We start from the raw sequence: 13,583 nt of genomic DNA, 5'->3' as shown, positions 1-13,583 counted from the left end.
TGGATAGTGATCCACTGTATCTCTGCTCCTCCTTCCTGTTTAGGATTTCTGTGACTGAAGGAAAATTCCCTCCATCCATCACTTATCCCAGCTAACCCAAAGTAAAATAAAGTTTTGATCATCTTAAAAAAGCATTACAATAATGGGCATTACCAATGCAAACTGAATAATACAGAAGATGAAAGAATAGACTTTGATCAGTTAATAAAGCTCATGATGTTGATTCATTGTGGCTGCTACACAGATACTTCTGGGTCACTTCTCAGCTTACTTCTGCTCCTACTGCTACTGCTGTTAGTAATGTTAATATTACTACTATAAAATGTCAATGCTTGTGGGATGACTGTTCACATATTTCCAGTTTATAGTACATATTATCAGGTTTAAACCCATTACAGACACATTAAGCTGTTCAACAAACTCCAACATGAGGAAGGAAGCTGCACGCCACAGCAGTCTGTGGTCATCGTGTTTCCATCAGTGTTTATTTTTGTGTAAATACATCATCAAACAGCCCCTAATTCAGTCACAAGCTACAGTATATAAGATGAGCCGCTGTCACACTTTGACAAGTTCATCAGCTGGTAACAAACCTGTTCACAGCTCAGATCCAGACTCAGATTTGGTGCCTTTCAGCGTCTCAACATGTGTTCGAGTCTCTCCACCAGCCGCCTGATTCTTCTGATCTTCTGAGTGTGGTGATGCTCATCTCTGTATCAGGTACAGTTTTTATTTCTCTGTTGTCAAAGTTCAGTAACACCAGCTAAAAGTCTGTTTTTCAACAAGGTTATAAATCTATCTTAATGTAACTTTCTTACAAACGGCAACAGAGCAGGTGTTTCTGGACAAGAGACAGTTGATTACATTTAATAAAATTTATATGATTGAGTAAAGCCAGCTGTAGTTTTTTGTCAGTTTTGTGATTTTTGGTATTACACATAATAACAGATCAGTAAATTATTTATGCAACATCTGAAAGCTCAGTTTATTTCATTCTCCATGATATCTGAAAGGGTCTGAAGAATAATGACAATGTGTGTGATGATGTGCCGCAGGGGCTGACCTCGTGGGGAAAGCCTGCTATAAAACATATTCTAACAGTGGTGTAATAAACACGTCTACGAATTTTTTTCCTGAGATGTCATACACTTTGGATTCCAGCCAATCATTTTACCTTTGCAAGCGTAGTAGCCAGGCCCAGGTACGTACAATCTTTTAGAGCAGAGCTACAGATTAAAAACGCCCAAGGCGGAGCAGTCAAAAGTCTGGCTGTACTTCACAGCAAAAGATGCAAACTCAGCAGCCTGCAACAAGTGCTTTAAGGTGATACTGTGCAAAGGAGGTAACTCCTCGAATCTGATGAAACACCTGGCGATGCATAGGGTTTTTTTGAAAAGCCGAGAAATGCACTGTATTTGATAGCTTGCTGAGACCTCGCATCGAGCACATCTACTGCGGGTGTGGTGCCTGTTATCGGTCCCGGAGTTAGCAACATCCCCCAAAAACCCGAAGAGGAGAGTCCTGGCCCCTAGCCCTGCCAGTGTAGCAGAAATGATGATGGATGATGATGGCAGCAGCAGCCGTTCTTCTCTGCGTGAGTAGCTTAATGTTGTTCGTGTGTAATTTACGTTGAGTAGGCTAACCATGTTATTAAATTAATGCATGTAAGGTGAACTAGCAAACACCGTCGTAGCTACATGCAGCTGTCTTCTTGTTTGATGGCAGATACTCCCTTCACCCTGGCCAGAAAGGCTAAAATGACCAAAGAAAAAGTGGGAAACAGCTAAACATGAGAGGTTTTTGGACAAAGTTGGTGTTTTTTCCCCCCATTGTTTAAGTACTGCTTCCAGCCAAGAGTGATACCATAAATCCCCTATAGCTGCAGAAAAGGCTAATATTGTTGTCTTTTTACAAAAAAACAGCTAAACATGAGAGGTTTTTGGACAAAGTTTGTGTTCTTCATTCTTTAAGCACCGGTTCAAGCACCATTTAAGCACCGGCACCGTTTCAAAAGTACCGGTTTGGTACTGGTACCGGATAAAACCTAAACGATACCCATCCCTATTGACAACTACTAAGTGAAGAAGCAGTTTTTGTGAAGACCACTCATTAAACGCTATTAAAGACAAAGTCACAGGGAGAAGTTCTTTTGAATGTGGCCACAAATTAATTTAAATTACAGGTGCTGCGCTGCAGTGGTTTGAATCATATCCCAGATAGCAAGGAAACATTGAAACAATGTTGAGTCAATATCAGGCGACGTCATTGAATCAACGTTGAAGTGTGACGTTGACCCAACGTCACTCTTGCACCCATTTTTAACGTTGAAACAACGTCAGGTTTTGATGTTGAATCAATGTTGAAACCTGACATTGATTCGACGTTATATTTTCTAACACTGTTGACATTGAAACAATGTCAGATTCTGATATTGAAACACTGTTGAGCTATGGTATTGATTTTCCACCTCTTTCGCACAGTTGCTTTTTATTGAAAAAAACAAAAAAACAAAAAAGGTCAATAGACATGTATCATTTGCAAAATACTTTATTAAAAGACAAAGTTTCCTATTTACATTTCTATGTTTCACGTCACTTTTTATCATTTACTCCGGGATGGGGATGGATGATGTGCGTCCTGCGCGCCACCCGTACGATCTGGAGCATATCTGAGCCATTTCTGGACTGCTTGAGCAAAGACCAACTCAGACATAGAGTTCGCCCCTACCTGCTGCGCCAGGCCATCTAGGACAAAAATAGACACACACACAAAAAAACAAAGACAAAAAAAGGGAATTAGAGCACATGAATAAGCTCTTGTTAATTGTCTTCAGCAGGGAGAAAGTATGTAAACTCCTAGGCTGATAAACATGAAAGTCACCAGGCAGAAATCAGCAAACTGCCGCATTTGATTCCCAAAAAGCTATAAGCTGAAAATGTGATATGTCTTAGCATTGTGTGCCGTGTATCCTTTAAAAAAAAAGAAAAAAGAAAACATGGGGTCCTCGGGCTGTACAAAGTGTACAACCCGAGGACAAAACAAGCCGAAGACCAAAGACTCCATCTCCAGATTAACCGGACATGAAAGTCTTGTTATTAAGAAAGACAAAGTAATATAGCAAAAAACAGACATAGGAAATGTGAAACGCACCCAGCACATCAATTTATCCCTTTATTGTTCACTTTAGGCTCATAAAACTACAATAAATGTTAAAACTTACCAAATATGCATCTTTAAATGCCCTTTTTTGCTTTATCTGGTCCTTGGTTTTTTTTCCCCCTGCCCAGTTGAGTACAGAGGCCAGCTCCTTTGTAATGGCATAAACCATTACACAGTGGACTCGCACCTCCAGTGTGGTCCAGCAGCACCAATCAACGCAAAGCGTCTCACCTATAGACACATTTTATGAGATGGAATTAGCGTGTCTCATGTCTTAAATGTGTATGCAAGTGCTTGTGTGTTTACTTCATGTAATTGATGATAGAAACATGTCATTTAGTTTTCCCTAAAGCCTGATTTTCAAGTCATACAAAGAATAAACCAAAGTATTGGCAGTACAATGTATTTCTATTCCCTTTTGTTGGATATTCATTTGTTAGTTCTTGTAACTGCTAAAAGTGTTTACTAGTTTTTGCCTGTCACATATATTTGTTATACCATGTAAACTGTGAAATTCCAAGATTTTCAAACTTGCCTTGTAATAGTGGCCTCACAGAGTCTCTGGAATCTACAGAAAAAAAAAATCACAAGATAACATTCAGGAGTATAAATTGGGGTTTTTTTTTAGATAAGAGTACAATGACATTGTGATGCAGCTTTAAAGCTTTTTTAAAAGCATACCATCTATAGGGAAGACATCAGACTCTGCATGCTGGCGAGATCGCAAAGCTGTGTCGGTTTGTGCCGGACTGGCGAAAGGTGCCGGAAGCTGGGTGGGGCATTATGATGGTTGCTATCAGTGGGCTGGGGGGCAGACTGCGGAGTGATGAGGGCTGTTTAGAAAAAGATAATTTTTTAAGTATTTAAGAATACAGACAACTTGTCAAAAAAGTTTCCTCGTGTCAGACACAGATATGTACACAGACACTAGACAGTATTTTATTACCTGGTATTTTCACTCGAGGGGCCTGGGGAAACCGTTTTTTTGTAGGCTGCTCATCCTCTGAGTCTGTATATGTGTACAGGGGATTTGGTCTAAAGAAAAGAAATTAAAAACGGTCTTAAGTAATTATAAATATGCTTTTGGCATATTGTTTCCTAAAGTTAGTTTGATTTCTAACAACACACACAGGAAACAGAGATGTGCAAGAAGGTACAGTATACAATGAATTTTTGAAGTGCACAAGTGTACACGGCTTTGCATTTTTAAAAAGTTTACAAACTTCCACTTTTTGGACTATATTATGTGGTGATATTGCAGTATGCAAGCACCACAGATATGTATAAAAGACAAGATCATAAATTCTTAACAATCAAAGATATGTTTGTGAATAAAAAGGTTTTACTTGTGCTTTCTTTTAAGACTGGTCTGGGTTTCTTCTTCGGACTGAAGGTCAGACGTATCACAGCGTTCACGTGGATATCTCTGAAGACTGCGTTCTGCTTCGTGAAATGTGCCTGGAAATACAAACACAATGTACGGCCAGACATACATTACGTGTGGACAAAAGGTGCAAACGCATAGAAAAATCAGCGGTTTCAAAAATACGCTGGTACGTGTGGACGTAGCTTTATTCATTATTCAAGGCACAAACGGAAAGTCATGTACGCGTGCAACGTAAAGTTAGGTGAGCGTGCAACGTACAGTCACGTGGGCATGCTGCGTGAGCATTCAAACTGAGTCTAAAGTTTTCGTGTGCGAATTGAAGCGAGTGCTCTCCAATCATCAAAAGTAACAAAGTCATTGAACACGTTTATACAGTTAACTTTACGTTTATCAATCATATATCACAGATTTAGAATTTTTTGTAGTACTAAGCAACTACAGAGCGAAAGTCTGGGTCAAGCGCCGAGGCGACGGCAAGAACAAAGGAAACCTCGAAGCGTTAAAGCTAGCTTTGTAAGGGAATATAACGAAGAAATTATGAAACGAAAATGTTTTTTTTGTTGATATACTTTGTTCGCAGTGCAATTTATTTGTTGCCGGATTGTAAGAAGTAGACACAATTTCGGGCTCCCACATTTTGTGGGAGCAACGTAAATAACAGTAAAAAACTCGTTAATGTACAACATTAACGGGTTTTTTACTGTTATTCAAATGCAAACATGGAAATAACGAGTAGGAAAAAAAAATCATTCATTCTTACCTTATACTAATCGTGGTGCAGGCCAGTGCAGTGCATGACCTGATGCCTTCTCCGGTCAATTCCGCTGAGAGTAAATCAAATGTCCCGCTCTACTGTAGAAGACAATGAATACCTGGGGGGATGTACCAATGTGAGAGGGGTGCTGCGGAATAGTCCAAGTGATCGCTGCTTTAATTTCGGTCAACTATACATAAATTGCACGTAGACACGATTTTTTAAAGCTGGTGAACTAGACCAAGTCATTGATAACAAATGAACAATAAATCTACTTTCTCTGGTACTTTATACCCGATCAGTTGCAATGCAATTTAATGCTCAACTACAAATCGATGGTTTTTGATGGTGACTGGAGCCGAATGATCGTCAACTATAAATAGACGTTTTCTCGACGTTGTTGTTGTCACCTGGTCGACTATAAATAGATCAAATATCAATGACAAAAAAACAACGGTGAATCAACATCGTTACAACGTCTCTATAGTAAGACCGTCGGTTTACCACAGTATTTCAATGTTGTTACAACATTGGCATTTCAACCCCGACCATATACAATCAATCAAGGCTTTATTCGTCACATGCAGGGGGGCCCTGCAGTGAAATGGGACCCCCCCCGACCTTACATAGACACACAGACATCACATGGGGATACAAGTCGGAGATTGGTAGCATTGGAGAGAAAAACATTGAAATGTACATTACAATGGGAAAGTACAAGAGGAAAAAAAGAGACCCCTTCTCATGCTGTGCTTCCATGGTAGGACAGCACGAGAACAGGAAACAAAAAAACTCCTCTGCACAAAAAAAAGCACATAAATGTAAGACAACATTGGGAAGACATAACAAGCCACACGGTAGGGTGATGGGTAAGGAGCAATGTGAAGCAAACCCAGCAGCCGCCTCGCACAGCGCTATCTTATCCAGCGCGGCACGTAGACCCGCCGTGTTCCCCCACAGGAAACAAGCATCGAAGGCGTTTGGAAAGGGAGGGGGATAAGTGTGTGGTTTTCAGTGTAAGTGTATGTGTATGCGTGTCCATAGTTCAGCGGAGACAGTGTCCTTCGCCCTGCCAGGCTAAGTAAACAGTCTGCCAGCCAACCCAGGTGGCCTTAGAATGGGGAGGAACAATGTCAACACAGTCGTTATCTCGGATTGTTTTGATCGGCTCCAGCCTTGAGCCCGCAGCTGGCGCCGGAGGGGTAGCCGTATTAAGATGGCGATTTCTTCCCAACAGCTCATGAGAATTTCGAGCTGTATTGTTTTAGCACTCCGACACTGATCTCTCCATCTCCCGTTGGATAGCCGTCAGTTTCTCCATGATGTTGTTAACCTTCAATTCCGTGGTCTTGTCAATCTTTTGCTCACAGAGCAGATTCTGAGACCTCACGACCGCAGCCAACTGATCCGTGATGTTTTCCAGCTTTCGCCCATAGTTGTTGATTTGAGCTGATTCTTCCCTGATGTGTCCCAGTATCCGCTCAGAGATGTTATTCTGAGTATTCACTGCAGCCGCAATAGCCTCCAAGCTCTTGACCATGTCCCCGTCTGTGAGCCCTTTCTGAGAAGCCGCGCCTCGTCCAGTCAATCCAATCTCAGCAGGCAGCTTGGTGGGGGTTTGAGCAGCCAGTCCTGCTGTCTTGATTCTCCGATAAGCCAGGGCCAAGCCAGCTCCGATCAGCAAGAACCCTGTTATCATGGTTCCGAATAGGTAGATATCTTCAGCGTCCTCGATCGACAGTCCCGCCAGGCACACGATCCTCCATTTCTGCCACCCGTCCATCGTGTATCCAGCAGGGAAAGTCCCTCCAGGGCACTCAGGCTCTCCCGAGCCCAAACTTCTCGTTGAGAAGAGGGTGTCAATAGCATTCAGAGACCAGTTGATCAAATCCATAGTTCTATTTAGGTTTTAGACACAGTCTGTGAGAGAGTGTTCCAGGGTAGTAAAAAAAGCACAAGACAAGACAAGGACATAAGCGGCTAAGCAGGGAAGATAGGGGAAGGAGGAGAGGAGAAAAGTGCGACCGCCTTCGCTGAGAGCCATACGACGGTTCGGATGAAAAATCAACATAGATTCAATGTCGTCTTGCTATCTGGGATCTATCTAATAGACTCCAATTTGTGCATGTAAATGGAGAGTCCTCTTCACACACTAAGGTCAATCATGGTGTTCCACAGGGTTCAGTGCTAGGACCAATTCTGCTTACATTATACATTCTTCCCTAAGGCAGTATCATTAGAAGACATAGCATACATTTTCTATGCTATGCGGATGACACCCAGCTCTATCTGTCCATGAAGCCAGATTACAGACACCAATTAGTTCAACTACAGGAATGTCTTAAAGACATAAAGACCTGGATGGCCACTAACTTTCTGCTTCTGAATTCAGATAAAACTGAGGCTATTTTACTCGGCCCTGAAAATCTTGAAATATTTTCTGATTCCTGAAATATGGTATCTAACCAGATTCTTACTCTGGATGGCATTACCTCAGCCTCCAGTAACATTGTGAGGAACCTTGGAGTCATTTTTGACCAGGACATGTCCTTCAACGCACATATTAAACAAATATGTAGGACTGTTTTCCTCCATTTGCGCAACATCTCTAAAATGAGAAAAATCCTGTCTCAGAATGATGCTGAAAAACTAGCTCATGCATTTATTAATTCCAGACTTGACTACTGTAATTCATTATTATCAGGATGTCCTAAAAACTCCATGAAAAGTCTTCAGCTAATCCAAAATGCTGCAGCAAGAGTCCTGACAGGGACTAGAAAGAGAGAGCATATTTCTCCTGTTTTGGCTTCCCTTCATTGGCTTCCTGTTAAATCCAGAATTGAATTCAAAATCCTGCTCCTCACATCAAAGGTCTTAAATAATAAGGTCCCATCGTATCTTAATGACCTTGTAGTACCATATCACCCTATTAGAGCACTTCGCTCTCGCTCTGCAGGTTTACTTGTTGTTCCTAGAGTATTTAAAAGTAGAATAGGAGGGAGAGCCTTCAGTTTTCAGGCCCCTCTTCTGTGGAACCAGCTTCCAGTTTGGATTCGGGAGACAGACACTATCTGTACTCTCAAGATTAGGCTTAAAACTTTCCTCTTTGGTAAAGCATATAGTTAGGGCTGGACCAAGTGACCCTGAATCCTCCCTTAGTTATGCTGCAATAGGCGTAGGCTGCCAAGGGATTCCCATGATGCATTGAGTTTTTCCTTTCCAGTCACCTTTCTCACTCACTTTGTGTTAATAGACATTTCTGCATTGAATTGTACCTGTTATTAATCTCTGTCTCTCTTCCACAGCATGTCTTTCATCCTGTTTTCCTTCTCTCACCCCAACCGGTCGCAGCAGATGGCCCCTCCCCTCCCTGAGCCTGGTTCTGCCGGAGGTTTCTTCCTGTTAAAAGGGAGTTTTTCCTTCCCACTGTCGCCAAAGTGTTTGCTCATAGGGGGTCATATGATTGTTGGGTTTTTCTCTGTATCTATTATTATAGGATCTACTGAGGCTGTCTGTCTCCCAAATCCGACTGTTGCGATTTGGCGCTATATAAATAAAATTGAATTGAAGAGATGTCATCGTGGATATCCCTAATCACGGCACTAGGTTAACTGAAGTAGAACAACGTGTGATAAAACTTGAGACAGAAAATGTGGACCTGAGAGATTCGCTGATTCGGTGTCTGGACCAGTAGAAAACTCTCCAGACCAAAGTCACGGACCTGGAAGGAAGATTGTGTCGCAACAATCTCTGTATATATGGAATTAAAGAAGGTGCTGAGGGCAATGATATGATGGCATTCAGTACACCTTAAAGAAAGAACTTGCCCTTCTGGAAAATGAGGATTTGCAGATTCAGCGTGCTCACGGATCACTGGGACCAAAGCCGCAAGACACAGTGATTGCAAGGTCTACTCTTTACGTCATTTGAAAATGTGTCTTCTGTGTATTTAGTTTAGCGTCGGCATGGTTTTGTGGCCTGAAGTCTGGAGACCATGAAAATCAAATGTTCCCTTTAAGTATTGTTCAGAGGTATGACATAAAAGACAAAATTCCGAGAGCAGCTTGGGCTAAGAACATTTCTTATTTCTTATGAGGGCAAAACTAGACTATACAGCCCTGCTAGAGCACTAAGATCATCTTCCCAGTCACTTTTGGTACAGCCGAGTCCCGGCTGAAGACTAGAGGTGACCGCACTTTTGCCTTGGCTGCACCTGATCTGTGGAATAACCTCCCCATTGCCACCTTTGAGTCCGATTCCATTCAATCTTTCAAATCGCGGTTAAAAACCTATTTATTTAACCTCGCCTTTTCTACCAGTTAATGCTTGTTTGTTAGTTAGTTTAATGCTTGTTGCTACCTTCATTCTATTCTTAACCTCTTTTAATTATTTTACATTTTTCTTGACTCTTTTATATTTTACACACAATGTTCTAATATGCTTTTATATGTATTTCTGTGTTTTTGACAGAGGATTTCTTTAAATCACCCTGCCTTCTTCAGCTGAGACGTCTGAGTCAGAAAACACACAAACACTGCAGAAGTTTTTCACTCGCGAGGGGCAGTCATGGAACGCACGAACTGCGTCTCATCACTGCCTGCGTTCTTTATTTATACAAGTCTGTGTCTGTATGTGTGTGTGTTGTGTGTGTGTGTATGTGTGTGTGTTACATAGATAACATCGCTTCAGTAGCGGGACTTCCCCTTTTCTACATCTGTATGTTCTCGTAAAAGCGCTGAGCTTGGTTTTCTTTTACATCTAAAAGTTCAGAACAACAGGATGCGATTAGTATCTGCAGAAGTTTAGCACACAGGTTTCTAGGCAAAAGGTCGTGTATAAATATGCTTAACTGATAAATATAAAGAATACATTTCATGTAACTGATCAAAACATAATTATCTTCTGACATCCGGCCCTGTTTATCAGAGAAATGAAATGTACAATTTATCAGTGAGTAACTACTTGTTTTTCACATTTTCAGTTACTACATCATTAGTTACATTTCATCTTCATGAAACCAATAGGAAAGGAAACCTTATGATCTTCAATGATTCCAGTACATTTGCATATGCTGTGAATGATAAACTTATCATCTGTGAGATTGCAACTTTTAAACAAGGAATAACTCAAATAAAGAAAACAAAATAAAATCAGGAAAAGTCCAACGACAATCAACAGTCTCTATAGCATCTGAAGCCATGTTTAAAGAATGTACATTATCTGGTACGTAGGTGCAGCATGTGGCGTTTGTGTTGAATAAAACACAATCCTCCTTTATCAGCCAAAATCATGTGCAGTGCTACACGATGATGCATTACAGCAATTCTGAGAGCGGCTATTTCTTGATGTTGTCCCTCGTTGACCTTGCAGCATGCTTTGAGAAACAAGCCGAATCTATAGTCCAGTATCTCACTTCTGAGAACATGTTTTCCAACTCCTGCCCACAGGAAGAGTGAGTTGAGTACCTTTTGTCCAATTGTCCAAAGTTTGAATTCTTCAGGTACATCGGTTTCCCAGGTTGAGTCATGTGGTCTGACTGTTGAAGTTGAGCGTTTCTTCCTGGATCAGGATGACGATGTTGTTGTTGTTGTTGTGCACTTTACAAAAGTCACTCTGAAGGTGGTCGGAGATCAGAATTAGTGCACCTGTCCCAGGGTGTTTCCCATATATGGTTGTGTTAATGTGCTCGGCATGTGCGAGCAGACGTAACTCTGTGGTTTTGTTAAACACATATCTGTATCAGGCATTTTTCATCCATAGATGGATGTGATCTTGTGTCATGTCCATTAGGTATAAGTTGTCGTACGTCCATCTTCTCTTTCTGCCTCGTGGCTCGGCTGCTGTTGGCATCAGCCGGGGTCCTGTAAGGGTGAGCCTTGTAGTCGAGGTAACCACCAGGGTTCCCCTTCACACCTACACCTGGCTGCCTAAAGTTGATCGGATAGAGAGCGGAGTGCGGGCTTACCCCACGGGGGCCCAAGAATCGCACTTACCACCCTCACCCCCGAAACAACCAGGCATAGGCGCTTCCTCCTTGGTGTCTGGGCTTCCCGGGACCTCAACCTTTTTGCAGTGGCTCTGATGTATCCCAGATGGTCTCTCTGCAATTTTACAGGCTATGGGTGTTGTCAATAGCACTTGGTTTCAACCTGCAAGAGACTGGAGAAGAGTCTTACGGCAGTTTATTGTTCAAAACAATATCCTTATTTTCTAGTAGTTCTGCCAGAGCTGTCTCTCCGACAGATTTTTCTAAGGGTCACTTTTTGCAACTGAGATTGCATCTGCTTTTTACACTAGATAAATCTCTGGCCATTTTGTGAAGAAATCTATAATCACTAGAGTATAAAAGTGTGTATTAAGGACCTGGACTATCCGCCCTGAGGACACATGGGTCACCCCATGTGTCACTAATGCTGCTGTTCTGCACAGGGACTTGGGGAGTATCGGTTTACCTTCACAACATCAAATCATATTATAGTTGTGCTCCACACTTTAACCATTTCTCCTGTTCTGTAGTCGGCGCTGCTCTTTGTTCATATTTGCATAATGGATGCAGACATTAATGTGTCTACAGTTTGTTGTTCGGCTAACTTAGCTGCTTGATCTGCAAAGTTGTTACCTTTAGTTATTTCTGATTTATCTTTCTGATGTGCAGCACATTTACACAATGCTAACTGTTTTGGCAATGTAATCACTTCTAATAGTGTCTTTAGAATATCTCCATGTTGTACTGGGTTTCCAGTAAATTTAATCATTCCTCTATGCTGCCAAATGCAAAACGATGCACTGCTAAATAAAAAAAAACAAAACAAAAAACATACTGACTTTCTGTGCGTCTCTCTGTCTGCTTCTTAGACACAGACAGCTCCTTTTATGGGCATGTAGTTCCTGTTACACACACGATTTCCTGTCACAGACACACCACAGGCACACATATTTCCTGTTTTTGCATTAGTTAGTTTTTGCAGACTAATCGAACTCTCTGTCGAACTTTCCATATAGCGACAATAAGTGTAAATTGAAGTCACTGCGTGGGGTACTTGGATGATCAAAGTGTGGCCTAAAACAATGTCAGCTGACTTTTTTACTGCCTCTGCTGCAGCTGCACAGGCCTGCAAACAACAGAATCTAATTTGCAGGAGTAAAATGCAAGCGGACGTTGTTTTTCACCAAATGCCTGTGTTAAAACTGCTTTTATGTAACCTGCACCTCCATCTACATGTAAGTAGAAAGGCTATTTTCAAGTTACTGAATGCTTCCTCTGATTTCTTTTCTTTGTAGATGCAAGACTCCATTTTGACTTAAGGCATTTAGGTCATTTCTATTTTTTTTTTTTTCAAAGAACTCACACATCTTACATATTTCAAACTTTTAACTCAGGAAAAAACTTTGCATAGCTCACAGCTCTAAAACTAGGCATTAGTGAATCATGTGCCTAATCATTATGTGTCATTGTGATCCACAAGTATGATCACAAAGTTATTTTTCAAACCAACAAAACAAACAAACAAAAACAAAAACAAAATGCCGATGTCAGTAAGGCAAAAAGAGAAAAGAAAAAGTTGCTGAAAAAACTAAGCTCACAGACAGCTGCATGTGTGAGCTTTAATATGCAGCTTCTGCTCTAAAAGACAAATGAAATAAAAAATAAAAATGTATAACTTGCTCATTAGCTTAGTAATATCCACATATTTAATTCAGCTTTTCAAACCTGTAGTCTTAGCTGTTTTATACAGGGTTTTGGCGTATTAGTTGTTAGTATAGGATTGCTCTTCATCACAACAAAGTCTCATCTAGGATGACAGGTTTACAAGCAGGTCAAGTGTCTCTATGCACTTGATTAGCTTAGGTATTTTCCTTATTTTCTTCATCTCATATATCATTATACTGAATTTGAGCAAACCTTAAGCGTAAATCAGACTACTTTTTACAATTATCCACCTCACATCATAACTGACTGAGGTGCCTCTTATTATTTAATATTAATATTATTAATGTTATTATTTTGTTGTTTTTTATAACAGCAATAGTACATTACAATATTTATTAGTATATTAGAATATACAACTATACTACTAATATACAATAGTTTATTATTTTATATTTTATTATGTATCCATCGAGGGCTGGGGGTGATCTGCAGTTTCACCCCTCCCAAGCTGGAGACATCTACCTTTTCACACACTTTCCTTGGCTGAACAATGACGCAGCCTTAATATACCTTATGCATCTCTCTATTTTATTTTAAAATGTTTTTGTGTGAATTATCTACTTTCATTCATT

At 40.8% G+C, this 13,583-nt stretch overlaps 2 long non-coding RNA genes across 2 annotated transcripts; both read right to left on the bottom strand.

The window, feature by feature from the left end:
* Positions 1-3,334: 3,334 nt before the first annotated feature.
* On the bottom strand, positions 3,335-3,901 carry LOC135933555 (uncharacterized). Its single transcript, XR_010573797.1, has 3 exons — positions 3,841-3,901; positions 3,695-3,727; positions 3,335-3,390 (listed from the first exon to the last, which is right to left on the bottom strand). It is a non-coding gene; the product is annotated as an uncharacterized LOC135933555 (long non-coding RNA).
* A 44-nt stretch (positions 3,902-3,945) lies between these two features.
* On the bottom strand, positions 3,946-4,606 carry LOC134634473 (uncharacterized). Its single transcript, XR_010094839.1, has 3 exons — positions 4,506-4,606; positions 4,106-4,194; positions 3,946-3,992 (listed from the first exon to the last, which is right to left on the bottom strand). It is a non-coding gene; the product is annotated as an uncharacterized LOC134634473 (long non-coding RNA).
* Between the last annotated feature and the right edge of the window lie 8,977 nt (positions 4,607-13,583).

Source organism: Pelmatolapia mariae, linkage group LG9, assembly GCF_036321145.2.
Source record: "Pelmatolapia mariae isolate MD_Pm_ZW linkage group LG9, Pm_UMD_F_2, whole genome shotgun sequence".
Lineage (NCBI taxonomy): Eukaryota > Metazoa > Chordata > Actinopteri > Cichliformes > Cichlidae > Pelmatolapia > Pelmatolapia mariae.
The sequence above is the reverse complement of the archived record's forward strand: the minus strand, read 5'-3'. Positions and strand labels throughout refer to the sequence as shown.